Here is a 26,641-nt window from a genome sequence, read left to right on the forward strand (position 1 = left end):
GCAGATTTACCCTTGTAACACCCTTGCCGTTTCCCTCTTCTTCTTTTTGTCAATCCCTCAAGCTGTATGTAACAAGCTTCTTAGGTTCCAACTTAAATCTTTCTGTCTTAATCCTTAAAAGAAAATTTTTTTTTTAGCCCAGTAGTAAAGCAAGTTTCTAGTAATGGGAGATTCAGTAGAAGATAAAATCTGTGGACGCGTCACCATTTGGCGTTGCAAGCTCTTCTCTGGTTGACCGTGGACCGCCCCACGGCGTCTTTGGGAGCCACACGTTTACGTTCGAACCTCGGCTGTCTGAGTAACCAGCCGTGGTACTTGTCACTGCTGGGGACACTAAGGTTTACTTTAGCAGCGGTTTCTTTCGCATCCTCAGAGGCAATTTGTTTCCTCTCCACCAAGCGTGGAAGGGATGCCCAGATGTCTGGCGCTGCTCCGGGACACAGACGGAGCGAGCCCGAGGGGACCGCGGTGTGCGCAGAGGAGGCGCAGCCCCGGAGAGGAAGAAGGAGGGGAAGGCGGAGGGCCAGTAGGGCCACCACCCAGCGCTGGGCCGGGAGGGCACTCCGTTGGGGGCTGGGTTTGAGGGGATCCAGGGGAGGGGAGGGAAGGGACAGCACTCGTGGTGGCCCCGAGGTCCCCCGCGAGCAGAGGGCGGTGAGCCACGGAGCGCGGTGCGGGGACAGCAGGGGGGCCCAGGTGACAACTATGACAAGTGCGGCCCCGGGGCCCGGCCTCTGCTCTGACCGTCCCCGCAGCGAGAGAGCGCCAGCGTCGGGGAAGCAAACCCCCTTCCTTCCTCCTTCTGCCGGGAAGCCCCGGGGCCTGGCCCGAGGAGACCGGCCTCCGCCAGGCGTCCACCCCGCCGCCACAGCTTCCCACTGGCCCTAAAGTGACGCCCGTCCTCACCGCCCTCCCCGGCCCAGTCACCCTCCAGCATCAGGGCCCCTCTCTCCTGATCCTTCCAGAGCGTTCTCTGGGATGTGGGGGGAGGCCTAGGGGGTGCCCCCTCCCCTGGGTGAGGTCCTGGCTTCCACATGACCTCCCCACCCCCCAGGGCCAGGGCCCACGTGGACCTCTGTGACCCTCAAGGAGAAAGAGCCAAGCAGGGCACCCCTGCTGCCCCTGGGGCCCCCGGGACCTGGCCGAGCCCCGAGGCTGCGGCAGGGTGAGGAGCTGGCACAGCTGAGGTCAAAGCGTTGCAGGTAAGAGAGTGAGGCGTGAGATGACGCGCACCTCCTGGGTCACATCTGAGTCCTGGGGACGCCGCCGAGCGTGGATTCTTGGCTTCGCACAGGAAGGAGTTCAAGGGGAGCCGCAGTGAAGGGAAAGAAGGTTCCTTCAGGGAGAAACACACTCCACAGACGGAAGGTGAGAGAAGCAAGAAAGCAAAAGAGCCACAGGGGATGGGGGTTGTCACTTTTTGTAGGGCCGGGTAAGCTCCTGGGCTAGTGAGTAGGAGGGTGGGAGGGGTGGGAAGTTTCTGGGAACTGGGCCGCGCCCGCTTCGGGCCTTCCGTGGCCACCCTCAGCACTCTCCTGGCGCCCGTGGGTCAGTCATGTGGCCGATGTGTTACGGTGAGAGCGCGTACTGAGGCTCGAGGTCTAGTGGAGGTCCGCTTGTCAGCCGTCTTGGACCTCGTTGCCCCAACCAGCCTCTGTCCTGTCCTCAGGCTAGCTCGTGCTTTTAGAGGCTGTGCCCTGCCGCCTTCCTGCCTCAGAGGGCAGCGCTAAGCAGAAGGAAACTTCCCTAAGCTGTCAGTCAGTGTGGCCTGGCTGGGCTGGGCTCCGGACTCCCCGCGTGCAAGGTGTGGACCCGCTGGGGGCGGAGAGGGTGCGGCCCCAGGGTGGGCTCTCCTCCCACATCTGACCTCGTCCTGCAGCTTTAAAATGTTTGGGATACGCGGCCATTTCCGTTCTCGCTCTAAACAGGGGTTCAGTGTCATCCTCATCTATTGTTGTTATTTTACACTTTTTTCCTTAAAGAAAGCACCTGCAGTTGTGTGAGCTCCAGACCCCGGGAGACACGGAACGGCCAGGCCACCTTCCTCCCTGGTCCCGAGTGCCGTCCTGTGAAGGGCGCCCCAGTGGCCTCTGCCTCGGCCACCGCTCTGTCGACGGCTCCCCGGTGGCTCTGGGGACGGCTCCCCGGTGGCTCTGTCGACGGCTCCCCGGTGGCTCTGTCGTCACCAAGGTCCGATGCAACTCGCCGTTCAGGAGGAGGCGTGTTAAAGTCGGCCACGCCTTGGGCGGCTGGAGTGACACAGGCGGGACCAGGCTGGCCGCGGACTAGGCGGCTGACCCGGCCGGGGCCTCTTGTCCGCACCCTGAGCTGGTCCTGAGCCAGCCCCCGACCCTGTGCCTCCGTCCAGGGCGCGTCCCGAGCCGGCGGCCTCACTGCAGGCTGACCCTCCCTCTACGCACCGGACACGTGGCCGAGGCCTGTGCCAAGGAGCCCATGCCGTCGGCAAAGCCGGGGGGGCCGTGGCCGCGCGGTGGCCCTGCCGGCTGCACGTGAAGAAGGTGCCGGGGGCATCTGGGCCCCCCACGCCCCACGGCCCGCACCTCCTGGGACCCCAGGGCTGGGCTGTTGTGGGAGCCACCCCTCCTGCCGCCCGGGCCCGGGCCAGGATGCCGACCACACCCTGAAAGCTGCTCTCCGAAGGGAACAGTGGTCCGCCTCCCTCCAGGATGAGCCGTTTGGAGCTGGGGCGGCGGCCGTCACCGCCCCCCCGGGGCCCCTCTCACCAGCTCATCTGGTCCTCAGCTCTGCTCCGGAGGGTCTGAAATCTGCACGGAAGGAGCGTCATCTCCTGCCCACAGACACCCCTCGCCAGCGGCGTCCCGGTGCTGGTTTGTGCCACCAGGCGCTCTCAGCAGCTTTTCTGTGGGGGAAAAGCTCCTTGAGAGGCAGCAGCGTCCGGTCCGCGTGCGGGCCGCCCCGCCTGGCTGGGGAGATGGCCACGCGTCAGCTCACAGGTCAGAGGGGACAAATCTCGGCCCTCGGGAGAGCCGGAGAGCCGGCCCGGTCCCCCTGCCCCGCTTCTTACCACTGACGCGTGTCCCCGAGGGTCAGCCCCCTGAGGACCGGGAGGCTTGTTAGTTTCTTCACTGACTGTTCCAGCGTCTCGCCGGCCCTCACGAGAGGCTCCATAAGGTCTGTTGAATAAATGGTTCAGGAAACAAAGGAGTCCAGGGGGAAGAAAGAGCCTGCAATGGCAGCATAGCATCGCGAATGCACTAAACGCCGCTGAACCGCGCACTTGAAAATGGTTAACATGGTGAATTTTACTGTACGTGTATTTTACCACATTAAAAAAAACCCCACAAATGAATGAGTGGCTCATTGCGCAAAGTGTAACGTTAAAGTTAAAAAAAATTGGAGATTATCTTTGTGACTTTGGGATAGGGAAGGATTTCCTAATGAGTCCACAGAAAGCACAAGCCAAAGAGACGCCAACACGTTTCGATAACATTGCAAAAGTCTCACTGTAAACCAGCTGAAAATAAAAGCCACACGTCAGCCAAAATATAGTTACAACGAGCATCATGGGAAAAGGACCAGCGTCGTCGGATAACGTAAAGGAATTCGGCATGGCTCTAAGAAAGAAAATGACCCCAAATGGGGAAAGCTTACGCACGGGCGACGCCCGAGAGAGGAAGCCCGCAGGGCAGGAAGAGACGAGAAGGTGCTCGAGCTTGCAGACCCGCGGGAGACGCACCCAGGGAGATGCAGCGTGAGAGGGGCCGGCAAGGGGGTGCTGGGGACCGGCCAGGAGCCGGGGCGCGAGGCGAGCGCGGCCGCCCAGAACCAGCGCGCAAACGCCCAGTCAGTGAAGGTGCACGCGCCCTGTGACCCAGGAACGACAGCCCTACGGATACGTCCCCGAGAAGCCCACAGCGGAGAAGACTATGGTGCAAGTGTGCGAGCCGGAGTGTCCGTCCAGGGGCCAGGTGGTAAGAGACGTCAGCAGAGTCGCGCGTGGAGCCCTGAGCAGCCAACCGGCGGCCGAGAAGGAGATGCAGCCCTGGGGGCTGGCGGTGGGTCGCAAGGCAGGGCCGGTGGGCCACAGTGAATGGGGACTGTCCTCCTGTTTCAGAAGCACGGAAACAATGACAACCTAAGACCAAAGAAGAGGGGCACAGGGTTCCAGGGCGTGTCCTAAGGCAGCACTTTGGGTGGGACTTGGACTCCTTCTAAGACGTGAGCGGGTTTTGACAAGTAGATGCGGAAGGCGGTGAGACATCTCCCGCACGTTGAAGCGGCGGTAAATGGACGGAGGCAGGTGGTGAGGGGAGCAGCGTGAGGCCGGGGCCCGTCAGAGCCTCCCTGTGGCTCCTGCACAGGACAGCACACGGGGCTGCACCCGGGAGGGGCTGTGACACTGAGACACCCGCGGGTGTTTGTGGAACTAGGAATGTACGTTTTAGGTCTTGAGCTTCATTCTTTCTTTTTTTTTTTTTTGCGGTACGTGGGCCTCTCACTGTCGTGGCCTCTCCCGTTGCGGAGCACAGGCTCCGGACGCGCAGGCTCAGCGGCCGTGGCTCACGGGCCCAGCCGCTCCGCGGCACGTGGGATCCTCCCGGACCGGGGCACGAACCCACGTCCCCTGCATCGGCAGGTGGATTCTCAAACACTGCGCCACCAGGGAAGCCCGCTTCATTCTTTTGATCATGAAGCTATGCCTTTTTATGTTCAATACTTTTAATTTTAATCTCCGTGCCTGAATTTTATCTTACGTTGGAGGGTAAAATCCCGACAGCAGGCTGTTTGACCGCTCGCAGCATTTACACGCCTCGTTTTAGATGCAGCTCCGCGGACGGGCCCTTTCACTTTAAGAATAAAATTAAAGAGAACTCCCATCTCATCGGTCCTGCCGCGCTTCTGGTGGCGTCAGCATCTCTGTGGTCCACGCTCTTTCACAGGGTTTATAATGTCAGCAAAAGGATTATTTCGGGCTGACATTTGGCACAGATGGTTCTCAGCCGAATGTGATTTTGAAGGGGAGGATGTGATCTCAGTTATTCCATTCAGCCCTGTTGAAGGAGAGTAAGAGAAAAGAAGTTACTCGGCTTCTGGTTCTGTAGTAGTTTCATTTTAGATGGAACCGCGGTGACCCTGGCTGGCGGTGAGCTTCCAGCACATGGACCGACATTTTGGCGACTTCGGACAGAGAAAGCTCGTTCACACGATCCAGGGCTTTGGGAACGGCCGCCCCGCTTTCCTGCCGTGGCTGTGCTGCGCTGTCGACCCAACACAGATTCCTCTGTCCCCCGCTGGACAGCGGCCAGGCGGCCAAGGTCTGTGGAGCAAGACCACTCGGTGTGCGAGGCCAGCTCAGCCCTGGAAGCCGCAGGGCAACAAAAAGCCTCTGTTCCCGCACGACAGGCTTTGCACAGAGAGGGTCCCGGCCTCGGCTCAGCCACGGGCACGGACTTTGCAGATGGACCGGGAGGGAAAGCCCGTGGAGGGGGGCGGAGGGTACCCGATTCTGGCTCAGTGGGTGAACCGGAGGAAGGGGACTCTGTCCCAAGAATTTCTTCAGCACCTCCGAGTTCACGGGACCCTCACGACCACCTTTCCTTTCCTTCCTGAGGTGCCCGGTCCCGTGTTTGGTTTTCGGGGAGGGGGCATTGGCTCACGTCAGCCCCACCAGCTCAGGATCAGGAACTTGGTTTGGGGGAGACCTCCATTCCTGCAGGTTTCGTGGAATTGTTGAATTCAGTTCTCAATCCTTTTTTTTTTTTTTTTTTTTGGCTTTGAAACCTTAGCTGTTTGGACATTGCCTGGAAGGAAGCGGGGGAGGATTCCCTGACCCCGAGGGGAACGCGCGTCTAGGGGTGCCTGGACCTCAGCCACCGCCAAAGGGGCCGCTCTGGCCACCTGCTTCTCGCCACACCCAGAAGGGAGGGAGCTGCCCACACCCTACCCTGGACAGGTGGCACTAGCAGCAAGTGATCAGTCACAGGCACATGATTACATGATTGATGGGCCCACGGGGGCTCATCCGGGGGGGGGGGCTGCAGAGGAAGCTATGTAGTTCCCAGGGGGACGAGGCGGGCTTGTTTGGATAATTCTACAGCCTGGCAGGGACCTGAGGCGGATGCGTCGGGCTGGGAGTTGGGTGGGCCGCAGCCGGTTCTTGGATGGGGGTCTTGCTCTTTCAGGCCTCGGAACCTTAGAACGTGGCGGGGCGGGGGGCTTGCCCTCCACCGTGGGATCTTTCCAGGCTGTCTTGTCCGGTCGACACAGCACAGTTCCCAGGATGCTGCATCTCGGGGGGGCGGAACCTGCTGGGCCCCATTTTCAGAAATCAGCAGAGCAGAAAAGAGAAGAGGGCATGTTTCCTGTTCCTCCTCTGGGCACAGGCCTCGGAGTGACGCCGGCCCAGGCCCCGTGGGGCGGCACTTGCGGCTGGCGGTCAGCCGGGGGGCCGGCGGGGCTGAAGGCTCGTCCCTCCGGGCAGACCCGCTGCAGACCGGGTGGGCTGCCCCCAAGGGCTCTTCCACCCGCCTAACCCCATTCCTCCCCTCTCTCCAGCCAAAGCTTCAGGGAAGTTACTGTTACACCGTCCTGCCCCTCTGAGGCCTAGGTAGGCACAGGACTGCTCTGCGTGGTTTTCGGGTGCTCTCGCCTGAGCACGCCGGTGTGGAGGTGTGTCCTGGAGGTGGGTGCGTTTTGAACTTGGCCGTGCGGGGTTGGCAGGAGAACAGGAGGCTCTGGAGGCGGGAGGCTGAGGCAGGGTCCACGTGCCAGACAGGTTCTGCAGAGCCAGCCCCGGAATGCGGGCGCGGGGCGGGTGGGGCCACCGCGGGCCCCTGATCAGGGCTGGGGACTCGGCCCTCGGTGTCCTCCTCTGCAGGGCGGTGGGATTGGCCCCCCCACCCTGACGCCTTTGCAAATTCTAACTGTGTTTTTCAAGGCTAAACACCTTCATCCAAGGCTCACCCTGAAGGCGATGCCCTGGGTCCTGGGGAGAACGCCCGTGGAGCTCAGGCCCCCACGGCCGCCGATTAACCCGACGGCTGCTCCTTTCTGACCATGCTGCGTGGCGCCCACAGTGGACTTCCTGCAGGACGGTCCAGCGTGTGAGGCTTTCAGTTATAGAACAGGGTGATCTGGAAGCTGTCTTTTCTGTCAAAACAAGGATTATACAACCTCGCAGTGATGATTCCTTAGTTTTAGAGTTTCTGTTTTTTGACTGAGCGCTGCTTTTCTGTGTCTAACCGCATCTGGACTGCCAGGCCCTCACCACTGCACATGGAAAGCCTGCCTTTTGAACGGTTGCTGACGGTTTTGATGACACACCGAGGGACGGGAAGGAGGGGCGGCCTCTCGGGACTCAGCAGCATCGCTCCTTAGCTCTCCAGGGGACCGGCTGGCGTGGACGGCCCGTCTGCAGCTGGGCTGGGCGGCAGGGCCAGGGCCGTGTCCCGACGCGGTGGGACCGCTGCTGGGCGGGTCACTGCGGGGCCGCAGTCTGGCGGGCTCCGCACGGCCCCGACTTCGGCAGAGCCGGGTCCACCTCTGAGCGCAGCCGTTCCGGGTGTTCCGTGCCCTGCTAGTCCTTACTGAGTCGCGGGATCTGAGCTTCCTTCCCGAAAACGGCTCTCAGGGCTTTGCCTGCGTACGGATGCGTCAGGATGGGCCCCCCGCCCCGCCAACAGTGGCAGCTTTGGGTTCCCGCAAAATTTCACCCGCTCCCAGGGTGAATTTGCAGCCCTTCTCGTCATTCTTCTTGAAGATGCCGCTTTGTGACTCTGCTCGTGGACAGCACAGGGCGGGCCTGGGCTTTTCGGGCGTTAGGAGGGAGGCTGCGTGGAGGGTCTGTGTGCGCCAGGGTGGCCAGCGCCGCAGAGGACGGGCAGCGACTCCGCCTGTGCTTCGCGACGCCGTGTGAACTGGCCGCCTGGCCTGACTTTTTCTCAGTGGAATGAAGCCACCTAAGGGGTGCGTCCCGGCAGGGACACGGTCAGGTCCGGACGACTGAGGACCGTGACGAATTCACGAGTAGGGCCGGGGCCTGGGCTGCAGGGTAGGTGCCCCACGCTGAGGGAAGGGGGTCATTTTACTCCCAAACCCTGACGCAGGCGTGGCGTCGCGCCCGTCTCACAGGCCCAGGACGGCTTCAACGGACGGAGCTCTGGCTTTCAACCTGCCCCCTCGCGCCGCCTCCCCGCAGCTCAGGGCCGCCCCCCGGGACACGGGAGCATGTTCCCAGCGCAGCCAAGCTCAGGCTCTGACCGGGGTGCTGGGGGTGGTCACACGCAGGTGCGAGCTGCTCAGGGAAGGCTGCCCGGAGGAAGAGACCGCCGTGGGAGGCTGGCGGGGCAGGGCGAGGCTCCTGCAGGACTCGGGGCAGCACCTGGCAGGCGGGGGTTCGGGGCCCCGTCGTCCTGTCCGCGGCCGGGACCCTCACAGGTCACATCTCGCAGGGCTGTGGGTGCAGGGCGGGGCAAGGCACCCACGGGCACAGTGGGAGCGAGGTTTTCCCGGAACGCGGCCCTGCCCTGCTCTCCTTGCCTGCGCTGTGGCCGTTGTCCCCCTGCATCAGGATGAGTGGTCATGGCAGGGGGACAGCCCGGCCACAAGGCCCGACCGCTCTGGGGCCAGCCCTGCACAGGCGTGGGTGGGTCTCCCGGGGGGCCTCTGGGGACCAGCAGGGTCCTGGCTGGCAGCAGGCGGCCGAGCCCCACCGAGGACGGACGAAAGGGACCTTGAACAGTGGCACCAGCGTCCAGGTGAGAGCAGGTGCAGGTGGGGGCCGGGCAGCAACACCGGGGCGCGTGGGCAAGCCCTCACGTGCAGCAGGTTTGCGGTGCCCAGACCGCCAAAGCCGGGGCTTCTGTGCCCGCCGTCCGCACCGGGCCCTCAGCAGAGGGGTCTCGGTCTCCGGGGACTCTCCCAAGGCGTCTGTGCCCCTTGGAGTTGAGAGAAAGTGCGACGCTCCCCGCTGGGGGGTTGGGCTCATTTCTGGACAAAGTCCCCAGAATCGGTGCTTTTGCAGCTCCTTTCCTGGAGGAAGCTCATTGAGCCCGCGGGCTCCCTCGGGGCACCCGAAGCCGCTCAGGGGACGCTGCCCGGGCCCCTGCCATGTGTCGCTGTGACCTTTCAGCTCGGGAGGGTCTGCGGGGCTGAGGGGGCGGGGCCGTGCGCCCCCTCCCCCGCCGGAATGTCTGCACTGCAAACAGGAACTTCGCGTCTCGGGTCAGCTGACTTCTGGAAAGGGCAGCACCGGCCACGGGCACGCAGTGCTGACTGACGCCAGGATGTGGGCGCGTCCGGTGTGCGGGGGTGGCCGGGGCGCGGGCAGGAGGCCGCCTCGTGGCCTTCAGATGCCGTCCCCCCCGACTCCAGTCCTGCCCTTGGGGCGGGACGTCGCCCCTTCAGCTCCTGGACCTGCTCTGCAGGGAGGGCAGGGCCCCAGGTGACCCCCCTCGGGCTGGCTGTCCTGCCTGGTTGGAGAATCACGTGTAAGACCCCGGGCCTTGCGCCGGGGCTGCACTGAGTAGGGCTTTCGATGCACTGGGCGGACCCCGCGCAGCAGAGTCTGGGGGCCCTGCTGTGCGGGGGGAGGGGGGGTGAGCAGGCGGCAGGGGCCCTGAGGTGGTTCCCAGACCTGTCTGTGACAGACACCGCCCCCCCCGCCCCACCGCCGGGAAAGCCTACGCCCCTCCATCCAGAAGCACCCTCATTTCTCTGTAACCGTGATTATCAACCCTCGAACGTAGAAGATAGTCTGGACCGCGGATCTTTCCGTCTGCTGGCTCTTCGACTTCTGGCTTCCTCGGCTCGACCACCGGTTCCTGGCCATCGAGCACGTGAAGAGCCAGTGTCCAGCGCTTTCTTCCCTGGAGCTCAGGCCAGCAGCTCTGCCCCTAGTCCTGGCACTCTGGCCAGATGCCGTCTTTGTCTGGTCTTTTTCCCTCCGCCTTCGGATGCTGGGCTGGATCGGCAGGTCCGGGCTTGGCGTCCAGGACACACAGGCCCCCGAGGACCACCTGCATCCCCAGCCAGAGCACGCACAGCTCCTGCTGTCCACCCAGGGCCTGGCGACCTCCCCAGCATCGGCGCATTGAGGTGGGTCTGCCCCCATGGAGACCAGCACCCTCGCCAAGTGGCGGACACCTCGGTCCAGGAGCGCTTCCCGATTTCCCCCGCTCCTGGAAGCCTCTGGGGTGGGGGGCGCTGCCATCTCTCCCCCCTCCCTGCCCAGTGCCCTCCCTTCTGGAGAGGCAGACCGTCTGGGAGTGAGTCTAAGCATTTTAGTTCCTTGTCCAGGGCCACAGCCAGGTCACAAGGGCACAAGGAATGTCATCCCGTCCACCCTGTGTCCACAGGGGCTGATTCACTCTTGCTCCCAGCACCTGGGGTGCTGGGCTGAGGACCCCACCGTTCTCTGGCTTTGAGCTTTGGAGGAAGCCCGTGCTGTCTGGGGGTGGACGTTCCTCTGGCCACCTGTACTCAAGTGCAGCAGCGAAGGGGGACACCCAGAGCGGACCCGGTCCCTCCGGCTGCACCCGAGCCAGCTGTGCCTGAGTCACCGGCCTAGGGGGTGAGCCAGCATCCCCTGAGCTCCGTTCGGCAGCTTCACAGACGTGAACGACTGTACGTCAAAATTTGGAGAAGTAATTTCCGAGACAAGATTGAGTTTTTAAAGACTATAGTTCGGAAAACTCAGGTGCATCTAGTATTTTAACCATTTCAGATTGCGGCGTTTTATTCTACCTGTGAAATGCCCTTGGTGCGCCACTTTCATTGTTATTTTACCCAGGAGCTTCATCTATGTGAAATAAAATCCATATCTGATGGCGAGACTGGAAAAATTTAAACATAAAACATTTACTCTGCCCTTTGACCTCCCCCTCCCCCAACCGTGCATCCTGTATCTGCGTTAGGGATGTGACCACACCGCCCCATCGGCAGACAAACTGCTCCTCCGCGAAGAGCAACTTTCTCCCAGCACCGACGAGACAACTCCTTAAAGACAACATTCCTTCTTGACCTTGCAAGGGGCCACAATGACTCTTAGGCCTAGGCTGTGTAAACTGCCCATGATACATCATTTAATGCACAGCCCTCTGTCTCAAAAAACTTAAATAACCGTGCCTGGGCCTCTAATGGGTGGAACAATTTTTGGAGCTTTCTGAGAGGCCGTTCTTGGCTTATAAGCCTCAGTTTGGCTCGAATAAAATTTTTCATTTCTTTCTTAGGCCGACTGAGTAATTTTTTTTTTTTTTTTTTTTTTTTGCGGTACGCGGGCCTCTCACTGTTGTGGCCTCTCCCGTTGCGGAGCACAGGCTCCGGACGCGCAGGCCCAGAGGCCATGGCTCACGGGCTTAGTTGCTCCGCGGCATGTGGGATCTTCCCGGACCAGGGCACGAACCCGTGTCTCCTGCATCGGCAGGCGGATTCTCAACCACTGCGCCACCAGGGAAGCCCGACTGAGTAATTTTTTTTGTCGCCACCTATAACATAATAATAACAACCGTAGTGATGTTAACAGCAAACAGTGTTGGCGTTTGCAAAGTGTTGTATAAATTCCCTTGGAGACGGGGCAGAGGCAGGCGGGGGTTATCAGCTGTTTCGCAGGCGAGGGCGCTTGACTCCCAGGAGAGAAAACCTCCCAATGGCTTGGAGCTGGGGCTTAAGTGGGCATCGCACTGTGCTCAGGCGTGGCTGTGGCCTGGCCCATCTCCTGGTCTCTTTGTCTGGTTCAGAAATATTCCTTGAGCCAACTTTCCCCGTAAGGTGAATTACAGAATCAAAATAGCGCTTGGAATATCTCAGCCTTTGAAGACATTCCTAAAAGGGGATAGAGAGTGGAAAGTTTTATCTGAATTCCTCTAAAACATGTAGATGTTAGAGATAAGACTTTAAGACAATCTCTAGCAAATGAAGGTTAAAAGTGCCGTGAAAGAATAAAGATTCTCCAGGAAACAATCATGCCTGGAATATACCTCACAAGGTCGGGCACTTGCCCTCTTTTTTTTTTTTTTTTGGCCTCACGGCAAGCGGGATGTTAGTTCCCCGACCAGGGACTGAACCGTGCCCCCTGCAGTGGACGCACAGACTCCTCACCACCGGACCGTCAGGGAATTACCAAAAGATTTTTGTTTAGCCGCCATCCTTAAGGAAAAAGGGGGTCTCCTCAGCAGGCGGGATTCCCATGCTGCTGCAGGCACTCCCAGCAAAGCCCTGTTTGGGCCTCTCTGGCTTTCGCTGTAGTGACAGTGTGATTCTGAAGGTGGGTTGCAGGCATGGCTTTCCCCAGCACCCGCAGGCTGCTGGGCCCCATCTCTGCTGCTCCCTTGGATGAGGGAGGGCCGTGTGTGGACTCGTGGCCGTCTCCCCGCCCCTTCTTGGGTGGCCCTTCGGCCTAAAGGTGACACACTGTGTGCCAAGCCCCACAACCCCCCGTCTCTCGCTGGCGGGGCCATGGAGGCCGGAGTGAGATTTCATCTTCGAAAGGCCCCTTGGGGTTCACGGTCAGGTAGCAACTATTTGCGGAATACCCACGGGACACCAGGCGATGGGCTGGCTCCAATAGGTGTGCTCCTGGATGTGTCACTGCAGCCCTCGGAAGAGGGTGTCTGCTCCAGGACCTGCCTGGTGGGCCCGCTGCTGACCTCTTGTCCCCCTCCTGGCTGCCTTTGTGCTAAGCGATGCTCCCCCCACCACCACCCGGAGAGGCGTATACCGGACATCGGGGGAGCCCCAGGCGCAGGACAGCCCCGGAGGAGAGAGGAACAAAGGCCAGGCAGCCACCCCGGCCCTCACCATCCTGGTTCCGTGCTCTCGAATACACTCGCTCACTGAAGTCCGTCTGGGGCTCCAGATCCACGGTCGTGGACGAGCCAGCGTGGTCCCGCCTCGCAGTGTCAGCCCCGGCCGGGGAGGCGACACTGCTCCCTGCTGTCAGCTCCGCTGTGGCACGTGGCTTTCTTGAGGTCTACGAAAAGTTGCCATTTTTGTGCTTTTTTTTTTTTTTTCCCCGGTATGCGGGCCTCTCACTGCTGTGGCCTCTCCCGTTGCAGAGCACAGGCTCCGGACGCGCAGGCTCAGCGGCCACGGCTCACGGGCCCAGCTGCTCCGCGGCGTGTGGGATCTTCCCGGACCAGGGCACGAACCCGCGTCCCCTGCATCGGCAGGCGGACTCTCAACCACTGCGCCACCAGGGAAGCGCCCCCCCCCCTTTTTTTTTTCGGTGATTTTGCTGCTTAAAATGCCCCCAGGCCCAGTGCGGAAGGCCTGTGCTTCGGGAGAAAGGGCCTGGGAGAGAAGCTTTGTCAGGGCCAGAGTTACGTGCTCTTGGCTGAAGGTCTGTGTCAATGCAGCAACAGTAGATATCCGGTAAGGTGTCCCTCCGCAGAAACACACACGAGACAGGGTTAGGTATTGACCCATTGAGGGAAATGTGACCTGAGGCCCACGGGAGCCCAGCCCTGCGTCCCCAGGAGCAAAGGCTCAGGACTCGCCAGCTCAGTGTTTGGGTGTCTGTGTAGAACAGTTACAGCATATGGAGAACCAGCTGTACTCTCTTGGAAGGAAAGAATGATTTCTTAAAAAGAAACAATGTTTCCTTCAACTGTAAACCCGCTGGGATGATTAAGTCGAGCATCGGTTTCTAAAGAAGAGAAAACACGAATCTTCCTTAGCCGGCTGCGCCTGGGGCCGACCTGGGTCTCCCATGCGGTGTCGGGAGCCCCTCTGAGGTGACGAGCAGACCACCCCCACCAGCGACTTGCATTTCAGAGCCTCACGGGCCCTCTGAAAACCCTGCTTTTCCGGGACATATTTGCGGCTGCTCCTTTTCCCTGACGGCCCTGAGGACCAGAGCCCTCTGATCCTGAGTTACACACCAGTGTGTCGCCAAACCGGGGTGGGGGGGGACGGTGAGATGGTGGACGGTGGTCCACACTGGAGAAGCCTGGGCAGGGAGGAGCCATCGGGAGACCGGCACTAGAGTCCCTCAGGTCACCCCCCAGAAAGCCCGCCTGAGATCGGTGCAAGTAGGTACCCGGAGGGGAAGAACCAGAGGGTGCCGGCGGGAGCCTCGGAAACGCGGGGCGGCTCCATCCCGCTGGGTCATCACAGCGGCCCCTGGAGCGCCTCCAGCTCCTGCCACCCGCCAGCACGCTGTCCAGACAGAAGCCAGAACTACCTGTGAGACGCCACTCTGTGTGACAGCTGAGTTTATGGGTCAACTTAACTGGATCACTGAGTGTCTAGATATTTGGTCAGACTTTATTCTGGGTGCTTCTGGAGGAGAATGGCCTTTGATTCCATGCACTCAGTAAAGCGGAGGCTTTACTCGCCGCAGGGCGGGCCTTTTCCGCTCAGCCGAGGGCTGTACCTGGCCTACCCACCTGGCTCGTACTTACTTTTTCCCTCCCTGCTTTTCTTGCCGACCAAGACGTTCATTCCAGGATGGCGGGGACGTGGTGTGTACCCAGAATAGTGCCCGGCTCAGAGAGTAAGGAAAGCCACACCTGTAGAATAGTTTTACTGGAGCTAAAGAATGGTTCAGACAGGCCGGCTGTGTATGACTGGCTACCATCGTGAGTGACACTGAAACTTCACTCTTGGGGGGTGACTGGGGTTTAAATGATTGGAGAGTCTGAATTAGAGGTTCTCTCTAAGGAAACACAGGCGAATTTCATCACATTAAAGAACAGATGGCAAACAAATCAGTAACTAAGTGCTTCCAAGAAGAATTCCTGCCAGTAGGTGATGGACAAAAAAACTGTGGTCCATCCAGACAATGGAGTATTATTCAGTGCTTAAAAGAAATGAGCATCTACTTTCATCATTTTTTCAAGTAATAATATTTGGATATGCAGGATTGCTCATTTTTTCTTCCACGGTAATATTTTGTTAATATATCAATATTATGATCTGTCCAATATTAAAAAAAAAAAAAGAAATGAGCTATCAATCCATGAAAAGACATGGACAAACCTTAAATGCATGTTATTAAGTGAGAAAAGCCAATCAGAGAAAGCTACAGATTGTATGATTCCAACTCTATGACATTCTGGAAAAGACAAAATATGCAGACAGTAAAAAGATCAGTGGTTGCCAGGGTTTGGTGGGAGGGATAAACAGGTGGCACAGAGGGGATTTTCAGGGCAGGGAAACTACTCTGTATGATAAGTGATAAGTGATAATTCTGGATACATGTCATTACACATTCGTCTAAACCCGTAGAATGTACAGCACCAAGACTGAACCACAATGTGAACTATGGACTTCAGTTAATCATAATGTATTAGAGTTGGCTCGTCCAGTGTAACAAATGTACCACATCTCAATGCAAGATATTAGAAATAAGGAAAACTGCAGGTCAGGGGAGAGGAGGTGCACGAGAACGCTCTGTACTTGCTGTTCAAGTTTTCTGCAAACTTAAAAATGTTCTAAAAAATAAAGTCTATGAATTATTTAAAAATCTGTTGTCTTTTTATATATTAGCAAAAACAATTTTAAAAAGTTTAAAAATATTTAGAACTGCACTAAAAAAATCAAGAAAAAATCTAATCAAATATGCTCAAAACCTTTTACAAAATATCCACACAATATTATTCAGAAAAAAAGTGTTGAATCCTAAAGAATAGAGAGATGTACCATGTTCATGAATTGGATGCCTCATATTTGAAGATGTTAATTCCCTCTAAGGTGATTTATAGATGCACCATAATCTGATCAAGATCTCAGCAGATTGTATATGTGTGTGTGGACATTGAAAACACATTTCTGAAAACTATATTGAAATACCAAGAGTCCGTAACAGACATAATCTTGAGGAAGAACAAAGTTGCAGAACTACCGCTCTTGGATGGGGGACTTATTTTAAAGTTACGTGGACTTCCCTGGTGGCGCAGTGGTTAAGAATCCACCTGCCAATGCAGGGGACATGGGTTCAGTCCCTGGTCCAGGAAGATCCCACATCCCGCAGAGCAACTAAGCCCGAGAGCCACAACTACTGAGCCCACGCACCACAACTACTGAAGCCTGCGTGCCTAGAGCCTGTGCTCCACAACAAGAGAAGCCCGGTTACTGCAACAAAGAGTAGCCCCCGCTTGCCACAACTAGAGAGAGCCTATGTGCAGCAATGAACACCCAACGCGGCCAAAAATAAAATAAATAAATAAACAAATAAATAAAAATAAGTAAAGTTACAGTCAGTAACACAGTGTGGGACTCTAGAAGGAAAAATAGACCCACAGGACAAACAGGGCCTCCGGAAACAAGCACACATGGGGACATTTCCCTTACACCACAATTCAGAATTTCTTCCCCACGCCAGGATGGCTAAAATGAAAAAGACAGAAATGTAAGTGACGGCATCAGGTCGGAGCAGCTGGAGCTGGAGGCGTGGGGGATGTCACTGAAGTTGCACGTGGGACCACGCGATGCCACGCCCAGCAGGCACCCAACAAAAACGTGTAACTACGTTCAGCCAGACACGCGAGTGTGGACGTTCACGGCCCCAAACCGGGCGCAACGCCAGTGCCCGTTAACAACACAGTGGACGAACAAATGGGGAGGGGGGTGAGCACAGCAGAATCCAGCAAGCAAGGGTGACAAATGAGCCGCAAGCACACTCAGCACTGCGACGGATCTCGGGAGCACGGCTGTTGGAAGCCAGGCAAGAGCCTGCGCCCTGCTTCTGCTGAGAGTGCGGATTTCAAAACGGGGCAACGCCATGCGGTGCACCGGGGTGGGGACGGTGGCCTGGAAGGGCCAGGCGGTGCCCGGACGCTGGGGACTGTGAGTGTGCTGGTGTCGAGTGCTGGGTGTGCTGGTACGGCCACGTGATGTGTACTCGACGGTCACACGTCGTAAAAGTTTTCTAAAAACGAGAGTAACGCTGTAGGAAGAGGTGCACGGAAATGCACTCATACCACCTAAACAAGCATTTCAGAACCAGCCATTACTTTAAACCACCGTGCTTTCAAAGGGCTCTCGGTGAAAGCAAAGCTGTTTCAATGGATTGCCTTATTTGCTAAGCACTGAATCAATATTTTCTCTTGGCTCGGACGGGCTCCCCACGTGTCAAGGGCGGACGGGTTGATGAGGTTGCGGCTGGCAGACACCTTCTCCCACATGACACCCGGGACAGCGTTTGCCCCCATGGGGAGCAGGTGAGGGCGCGAGGCCGGCCCGCAGTGCCTGGCCCAGGGCAGCTTCTGGGAATTTTGGTAGCTTCACCGGCATTTTCTTCAGAGCGCAAATCACCGAGAGTTCCTAAAAAACTTCCTCTTTAAAAAAAAAAAAAAATCTGATGCTTAATTTTTAAAAAACTTCTTATTTGTAAACACTCCTCTCCTTCTCTGGCCTCTTGCTCCTACAGACTCAGTTGTGACACGAGGATTGAATAGCGTCCCCAGGTCGCATGGCCCCGGGGCAGGACTCCAGGCCAGGCGGGCAAAATATGCAGGGAGAACGTTTTCCCTGGCTTTCAGCTTTCGGTTATAACTAGACACTCGGGGCGGGCTCGCAGGACACGCCGGCGTGCATGCGGTCCTGTCCAGGTGATACAGACCCGTGTCCAGCTGCCGTCCCTCGTGAGTGGGGGAGAACATCCTGCCGGCATCCTGGCTGGAGAGAAAGGAGGAGTGGAGCTGTAAACGCACAGCAAAGTTGTTCTGGCGACGGTTTAGTGAAACAGCTGGCATGGCCGCTTGTGTGCGCTGCCCAGTGAGAGCAAACATGCGTCTTTCAGAAGCCTGGCTTGGGAGCCGCCTGAGGCCACGGGGCGCCCTCCAGTGAGCACTTGCTTCAGCTGCTCCCTGGGAGTCCGGGTGCTTTCGGTCACCGAGAGCCATCTTCACCATCAAAACCCACACCTGCCTCTGCGATGGCCCCGACTTCCCACCAGACGTGGTCCTCGGTCCACGGAACAGCCGGTCCAGGCTTCGGCCACCAACTCAGCGTCAGACCCGCTCCCGCTGGATCCCAGGGGTCGTGGGACCTGCTGGTGATGGTGGTGACCAGAGGGCCCAGCCCTGGACAGCAGCAGGCCAGGCCTCAGGCCCGGGTCCCGCCGTCAGGGCTCGTTGTGGCCCCTGAACTCCCTGATAAGTCAACAGCCCGTCAGTGATCTACTCTGTTTAGCAGATGAACCTGTTTGAATTTGTGAACTGTCTTGTGCAGATTTAACAAAATTATCAAGTTGTCCTGCCTTGAAACACACACGGGAACACAGAAGGGGACCAGCCTTCTTTCTGCTTCAGTGAGGAGATAAATACTGGGCACCGATGTTCGGTGCTGGCCCAGGAATGAGTGATGAAAACAAAAGAAGCTTTCTTAGGGCTTCAGAGTTTCTTCCAGATCAGCAGGCTGAAACCCACCCGTCCGCTTCCGCCCTCCGCGTGGAAGGTGGCTGGGGCGCTGCCCCGCGGCGCTCTGATCTGAGGCTCGCCCGCCGGAGCCGGGCGGGGGCGACCCTGTGTGCGATCTCCGCAGAGCCACGTGGGTGGGGGGCGGCCCCTCGTCTTGGTTCCTTCCCACCTGGGTCGACACGGCCTCGGCCATCCGCTGACCCCACGTGGGGCCCTGTTTCAGAGGCAGCACCCCACACCCCCAGGACCCTTTACAATGGAACTCCCCAGTGCCCGGCACGCCACTGACCATAGGGGCCAACACAGGCCTCGGCTTGACGGGCGTGCAGCCGGGCCATCCGCTCCCGTCCAGCCAACGCCGTCACCTGACTGACCTTGGCCATTTGGACCGCGGTCGGCCTGGCTGTCTCCTAGAGGGGCTATTTTCAGGGAGGGTTCAACGTGGGACATTGCGAGGATAACGGGAACGTGGCCGGGGGGGGCACCTGAGGACGGGGGTCCGTGCCTACGTTAAAAATGTAATTCAAAGTGCCAACAAATCCACACTCCCACAAGCAGTGAGGGGAGAGCCAGCAGTGGTGAGGATTTGCCTCAGTGGCTGTGGACAGAAAATCGGAAAGAGCAGGGACTTAAAGGCAAAATTCGGTGGACGGCCCTGGTGTGGCTGCCGGCTGGCTCATGGTCAGGCGGGGACCTGCTCCCTTCGCTTTGCGGCTCTGTCATCCTCAACCAGCGGGTCTACTCTGAGTTCAAGCTCCAGCCCTCATGTCCTCCTGGGAACCAGCCGATAAAAAGGAAGATGTGCGTATGTGCCCCACGCCCCCACTAGCCTGTGACGCACAGCGTCCCCTCCGCTCATGAGCCACGGCTGTGGCCACGTGGCTGTGCGGGTGCAGGGAAGCTGTGTCCCAGCTCAGTGTCGGGGACTCTTGCAGGGACCAAGGAGGGATGCATGTTGCTGGACGTCTGGGGTCGGCCACAGACCCACCCCTCCTCCCCCCAGGAAAAGACCCAGCCGTAAACGATTGCAGCCCGAGCCGTGGCAATTGCTCCGATTTGCATTGTGCTGTTCGCTAGAGAGTTCATCTCCTCGGTTCTCACCGGCCGTCGCGATTTCCTCCTCTGAGACTGTCTGCTTCCAACTTGTCTTCCTGTGGAGTGTCTGCTGCGTTTGGATTTTCCGAGTTCTTTACAGATGCTGGGTCATGACTCTGACTGTTCTTTATGTCCCCATTTGTCCTGCTCTGTGTACTTACTGTCTTTTAACTTAGAAGTTTCACATTTTGGGGTGGTCAACTTTATCAGTCATTTTCTTTGTTGTGCAGTTTGCTTTTAGTATCTGGTATAAGAAGGTCCTAATTCTCAAAGGTTATATACCCACTGTTTTACATTTGCTTCTGATACATTTGTAGTTTTCCCATGTTTAGGTCTTAAAGTATTTGGCGTTTGTCTTTGGGATATAATTTTTTTTTTTCCAAATGAACAGTCATTTGTCCAAATAGGATTTATTGAACACTTTATCTTTTCTCCATGGATTTGGAAGCCACATAAACCACATAGTACATTCTTATACGTACACAGATCTGCTTCCTGGATTTATTTGACTAGGCCTGGGCTGACACTGCAGTTTCATAATAGTCCTTCTTTCTCCGTGGGGGACATTCCCCATCCCTCCTATTTTTTTTTTTTTTGGCTTTTATCAAGTATTTCTTTCACTTCTGTAGGTTATTCTTCTATGTGAATTTTAGAGGCCCGATTCTGTGGAAATTTTGATTAGGATTTACAGTGAATTTACAGAATCGACAGGTTACAAAACTGCGTATTTGCATTCATGGACACGGTATAGCTCTCCAGTTAGTTAAGTATTTCCATGCTGTGGAACTTAATCATTCTGTCCTGTTTTACTGATATACAGGAAAAAAAAAAACATGAACTGAAATAAAAGAGCGATTCACATTTTACAAATGGAGGGTGGAAGTGAAGTTGATAGAAGGTGAGAGATAACAGCTGCTTCCTTTGGAGAGGAGAATGTCAGGGGTGACCTCAACGCTGATTACGGTCACCTGTTCTTCATGACCTGCGCTGGCCGGGTCTCGGGTTCCCGACGCATCCTCGTCACAAGGTTCCTTCTACTTCCAGGGCCTCGGTGGCAATGCCCAGAGATGAAGAGAAAGAAGGTGTGTTTTAAGAATCTCATAAAAGAATAAAAGTGATGCTAGAAATGTGTGACACAGGAACCACAGATGAGAGCTCATGTTTCAAAGATTAACTCTCCTCGCCCGTGGATTTCCTCTCATCTCCGTGGGAGCCTGAAGCTAGAACCAGGACGGTGTTGTCACGTCGGCTGTCTTTTTTTTTTTTCTTTTTTGTGGTGCACGGGCCTCGCACTGTTGTGGCCTCTCCCGTTGCGGAGCACAGGCTCCAGACACGCAGGCTCAGCGGCCACGGCTCACGGGCCCAGCCGCTCCGCGGCATGTGGGATCCTCCCGGACCGGGGCGTGAACCCGCGTCCCCTGCGTCGGCAGGCGGACTCTCGACTGCTGCGCCACCAGGGGAGCCCCACGTTGGCTTTCTTGCATCTGATTCCCTTCCTGCATTTGGGGAGCCTGGCCTGGGGACTCGTGGTGCAGGCGTCCCCCTCAGAAACGAGGGCGGCACATCCTGGCGGCCCCAAGGCTCCTGGGCCCCAGCCCCCGGGACCCCACCCTGCAGATTCCTCCGGTCAGTGGTCAGCAGACACGAATCAGGTAGAGGGTGAAGCCCCGGCAGACAGGGAAGAGCCTGGCAGTGGTGGGTCAGCTCCGCAAGGCCTCTCTCTGTCTCTAGCCACTTTCCCGCTGCAGTGCTGGGGTCCCACAGTGAGGGGCCCCGGAGTCTCCATATCCTTGGGCTTTTATTCCTTACTCTTGAGGGATGCTGTGTCGCCACGACCTAGCCCTCACCTGTGCCCTGCCGTGTCGCCTGCGGACTGGGCCCCACAGGCACGCGGTCAGGGAGCCCCGACCTGGGCCTCCCGTCATGCAGGTCCCACACGGCCCAGGGTTTCCTGGGGACAGGGCCCCTCAGCCCAGCACACACAGGTGCGAATCAGGTGGGAACAGGATCCACTCCAGGGAGGGTGGTCAGGTCACTCGGGGCCCCGGGCCGCCTCCTTGGCTGGTTCCGGCCTCCCGCCTAGGTGCCCATGTTCTGGACCCCGCTCTCCAGCCTCCCTGGAGAATCGGAGGCCACCTGGTGTCCTCCCGGTGACTGCGGTGCTTCTGACGCCGGGCAGGGCTGTCTTTCATGGTTCACAGCCGGGAACTGCCAGCCTGATCACGTCCACATCCTGATCCCAGAATCTGGGAATGTGACCTTTCTTCAGATAGGAGAAATGCGATTCAGCAGATGTGACCAAGTTAAAGATCTTGCGAGGAGGAGATTATCCCGGATTAGCCGGGTGGCCCTAAATGCATTGCAGGCGTCCCGAGGAGGGGGGCAGAGGGGATTCGAGACACGTGGCGGGGGGCACGGGGAGACGAGGCAGGGGTTGGAGCGACGGGCCCGGCAGCTGGACTAGGCGGGGGCCTCCGGAGGCAGCGGGGCCCCCACGTCGGACTCTGGCCTCCAGAGCAGCGGGAGGGGATGTTCCGGCCGCTCCAAGCCACCGGCGTGCGGCGATTTATGGTGCGGCCCCAGGACGTGCAGGCCCTCACCCTTCGGGCAGCCTGGCCGGCACCGGGAAGGTGAGCGCTCAGGACAGCCGGCCCCCTCCTCCCGGCGGAGTGGGCCCCGCGCGCGGCCCCGCCCTCCGTCGCCTCGGGACCTTCGACCGCGGCCGCACGTGGACGTGTGCGCCCGCCCGCTGGGGCCCGCGGACCACAGAGCTGCCGCCGGAAGCCGCAGCCCTGCCCCGCCCTCAGCCCGGCCGTGGCGCCCCCGGCCGCGCGGATCTCTCTGCCCCGGGCCTGGGAGACCCCGCGCCCCCCGCGAGCGCTGCGCTCCCGCCCGCACCTGGCGGCCCTCCTCGGCGACAGCGGCCTCCTCGGCTGGAGCTCGGGGCCGTGCCTGCCACCTGCCCCTCGGGGTCCTGGCTCAGGCCGGGGGGCCGGGGGGCCGGGGGCTGCTTTCCGAGCTCATGGGCTGGGGGTGAGGCAGGCGGCGTGACGGGGTTGGCGGACTCGCGGCGGTGCCCCGCCTGGGACGGGGGCGATCGCGTGGCAGCTGGGCACCGTCGGTGGCTCTCAAGGGCGCTCGTTCCTCGGGACGAGGCCCTTCTCCCAGGCCACCCTCCGGCAGGCGCTCCGGCGTCCTTCCAGTCTGAGCGTCCGCGGACCGGCTTGCCGGGTCCATACTGGCTTCTCGCCACAGCGAGGGCCGCGAGCGCGCCTGGGTCCCAACCAGCCACTGCAGCCGGAGGAGGAAGCAGCCCCCCAAGCCCAGGGCTTTTCCACAGCCAGTCGTGGGTTTGGGGTCTGGGATTCCAGAAGGCTCTGGCGGTTCTGGACTGGGGTCTCGGGTGAGTTCAGGGGTCGGGTGAGGCAGAGGCCGGGTGTTGGGACGCGGAGCAGTGGGGGGCCGGTGGCGTCTCTCTCTTTAGGTGGCCTCAGGGCCTCCCCACACGCCCCCCTTCCCAGTGCCACCTGCCAGGAGGGCTGCCGAGCTCACGGCCTGGTGTCCAGCCTCTCCGCAGACGCGGACGGCCCTCCTCACTCCCCCCGGAGGCCCACACAGGCCCAGGTGTCCTTGCGAACCTGCCGTCCTCAGCACCCCTGGTCCTGGGGCGTCTACCAGGCCACAGCACAGGTTCTAATTTTTATGTTGTATCGCAGGGTAACTCACTCACAGCCAGCAAAGAGTTCAGCTGGGCTTTCACATGTGTCTGTGGACCTGCGCGGTCACCCAGTTCAGGATAGAGATTCCCCCCCAGCCCAGCCGGTGAAGCCTCCCCCACAGGAGCAGAGCTTCTGTAAATGCCGTCACTGGCACCGGAGGTTCGTTTGGCCTGATCTCGAGCTCCATAAAGTGGAACCACGCAGCCTCCACGGTGGGCACCAGTGGTCCCCAGCCCTCATATAAGTCCCTCCCACACAGGGCAGGGCAGCTCCGGCCCTGCCCCCGGCCACGTGGGCGCCGTCCTGCAGTGGGTCCTCTGGGCCCGCTGCCCTGGAACCTAGAGTGCACCGCTGGGCCTCCCAGGCCGGTGCCAGGAGGAGGCTGGACAGTAAAGCAGCTGTAGGCTCAGTGGATCGGGGGTGCGATGGGGCTGAAGCGTCACCGGGTGGGGGGCACCCTGGGAGAAGGAGCTGGGAAAGCAGCAGCGAGGCAGGGTCCGAGGTCCGGGGGCCCCCGCGCGGGGGCTCGGGGAGCTGCAGGGTGTGTGGGGCGGGTGCCCAAGGCCCCGACATCCTCTGGTGCTGAGTGGAGTGGGTATGGGGCCCGGGGGCACTCAGGGACAGTGAGAAAGCGCTTCTGCTTTGTGAGCCGTCTGTGGGGTGTGGCGGGGTGACGGGGCAGGCGGGGAACAGCAGCACAGAGCGCCCTGCGGCGGGGCCCCCCTAATTCCCGGGGCAGCCGAGAGCTCTGTGTAACGTGGCGATGCCCGCTGGTGGGGCACCTGAAGACAGAACTGTCGCAAAGAAGGGAGGAGGAGAATCCTGGCCTTTCAGTGAGAATTGATATAACGGCAAGGAAATCATTTTCTAAACCATCTGGCCATTTTCTTGCACTTATTAATCACTACCATTATACAAAAGCAACAGAGAAGGTCTACATAAATTGTTCATGAAGCTTTTAAGAGGTCTATGAAGTTTAGCAAGTGCTAAATACAGTTGCGTGATACTTCGGCGTATGTGTTGTATTACGATGTTACAGCTGGGTGGGGAGAGTATTGACAAGTTTTCTTATTAGAATGAATTCTGCATTGAACACCTTTCTATATAAACCTAGTGGGCACTTCTGATTATCTCTAAAATAAATCAGAAGAAAGCATAATGAATTAGAGTGTATAAACATTTGGGGCCTTTGAAACAGAGGAAGTTTTAAAATAACTTACAGTCTATATATATATATATATATTTTTTTTTTTTCAGCACCACGCAGCATTTGGGATCTTAGCTCCCCCACCAGGGATTGAACCCGCGCCTCCTGCAATGGAAGTGTGAGTCTTAACCACTGGACCGCCTCTTTTTAATAAAGGGAGATTATTGTGTCTCAGAAGATCTCTACAGGGACGTCCCAGCTGAGAGCACGTCAGTGGCCCTCAGCCCAGCCCTGGGTGGGGTCCCAGAGGTCCCAACTCACGGACAGTTTAACAGCATGAGTGGACGGAGGCTGGAGGGTTCTGAAGCCTCATCTTTGCCGGGTGTGCCGTGTGGGTTCGGCCCGGGGTGCCTTCGGGAGCGTCCAGAAGACAGAGGTGTCTGTGGCAGGAGGGCGTGCCCCCCCCTCGGAATCCTGACCTTTCCTCCCACTCCCACCCAAAGCGCCAAGAACGGTCGACTTAGTACAGAGATACAACTGTACCAAGTGGCTCGTCTGAGACCAAGCATGCAGTTTTGGCTAGAATTATTTAGGTCATCAGAAAAGTATAAGGTTTTTCATGTTACTCTAAAAATTGCCAGCATTCTCTGTGCAAGACAAGGGATGCCCTCTGTGCCCTGGTGCTCCAACCCGGCCACCAGCTCACACTTCACAGAGTTCTGATGTTTTCTAAGTAACTTAAGTGTTTAGAGACATTTGGAGCCACATAGTGGCTTTTTGAGAATTCAGTTAGCAGACCTAACCCACTGTGGCGTGATGTTGTCCTGTGGAACAGATTACTCTCTGAAGGAGAGAGGCACAGAGAGAAGTCTATTCTGAGGATCCTTGGGGCCAACAGCGCAGCGGTCGTGACGAAAAAGAGCAGGATTGGAAGGGATGTGGGAGACCTGGGAGGCGAGACCCCAGCCAGGAGCCCGGTGATGACTCCGCAGAGCGCCAGATGTTCTCAGAGATACGGGCGGCCCCTCCCGCCCAGGGCTGTCTTGGGTTCAGCACGGAAGTCTGGCATCCTGGGACACTGACCCATCCTGGTGCCCTGATGGTGGGTCCCACTAGATCAGAGCCAGCCCCTGGTTTCAGGGGTGAGAAAAGCTTTGCTTCCTCTGTTGGTGGGTCCTCCGCCTAATGCTCAGCAGCCTGGAGGATGGTGAGGGTGAGATGTGGGTTCTCAGAGTCTCCATGAAGCCCGGGGAGAAGAACGTCCAGGCGAGGGCTGAGCGGCCTTTAATTAGGCTGAAAGCATGTGGGGATCACGTGCTGGGTCAAACACTCCAGAACTGAGAGGCCCCCTTCCCTCCAGGGAAGATTTCTCTACTGTCCTAAAGGGGCAGGTTGGCTCAGAGGTAAGTCCCTTCTTAAGGGAGGAGCCCCTGCCCCCGCTCTCCCCCAGGAGGCCGTGAAGAAGAGAAACAGAGCTTTCCTTGTTTTTGCCCCGGGCACTGGTGTGTGGACGCCCACTTTTCCCAGTTACTCCACCCATGGAAAGTGGCCTAATGACACGTGACCCCAGCACATCAGACATCAGATGTGTCTAAACGCTCCATGGGTGAGGGGCACCGTATGTCCTGGGTACATTGCTCAAGACTTGATGTCTGCAGACTCGGAGCAACCAGAGTGCTATACTAAACTGTCGAAGGAAAGCCCAACGACCCTGAAAATTCATACCTGCGATGCTGTCTCTTGGTGACAATAATGAGTGCGGAGAAAGTCAATAAAAATCACATCTGATTCTTAGCTGGCTGCCCATGCCAGACGCTCATGCTTATATTTTCTCTGGAGGAGCATGACATCATTCTGGCCTCAAAATTCCCTGCCACAAATACTGCAAATAGAATGTCGGGCAAAAAGTGAAGAAGTAGCCGGGCAAATACGGGTGTAAATGGGGGAAACAACAGGTAATAAAAACATCAACACCAGAGTTGCAGATGCAGGGCTGCTCAGAAATACACCTCAAAACAGCGCTGTTGACATCATTCAAGGATAAAAATGTCCAAAAGACTGGATTAAGAATTTCAGTGGAGAATTAAAAATTATTTAAAAAGGAAATTTCAAAACTAAATAAAAAGATTACATACAATAAGCAAGACTTGAAAACTAAGCAAATGGTTTAACAATAGTTTAGACATGGCTAAAAAAAGAGTTGGTGAACTGGAAAACAGTCCAGAAGGAGACATGCAAAGTGAACCTATCTGAAGGTTAGGTTCAAATAGGTTCTGAAACCTCAAGGATGGTGAGGGTGAGATGTGGGTTCTCAGAGTCTCCATGAAGCCCGGGGAGAA

The 26,641-nt window shown here is 58.0% G+C and overlaps 2 long non-coding RNA genes across 2 annotated transcripts; both read left to right on the forward strand.

Annotated features, from left to right (window-relative positions):
* The first annotated feature begins 584 nt into the window (after positions 1-584).
* LOC136793967 (uncharacterized) lies at positions 585-4,858 on the forward strand. Its single transcript, XR_010840073.1, has 3 exons — positions 585-1,202; positions 1,295-1,368; positions 1,983-4,858. It is a non-coding gene; the product is annotated as an uncharacterized lncRNA (long non-coding RNA).
* Positions 4,859-6,420: 1,562 nt separating this feature from the next.
* LOC136794147 (uncharacterized) lies at positions 6,421-11,209 on the forward strand. Its single transcript, XR_010840511.1, has 2 exons — positions 6,421-6,664; positions 6,920-11,209. It is a non-coding gene; the product is annotated as an uncharacterized lncRNA (long non-coding RNA).
* Positions 11,210-26,641: the final 15,432 nt, after the last annotated feature.

The sequence above is a fragment of the Kogia breviceps genome, chromosome 4 (assembly GCF_026419965.1).
Source record: "Kogia breviceps isolate mKogBre1 chromosome 4, mKogBre1 haplotype 1, whole genome shotgun sequence".
In the NCBI taxonomy this organism is placed as follows: Eukaryota; Metazoa; Chordata; class Mammalia; order Artiodactyla; family Physeteridae; genus Kogia; species Kogia breviceps.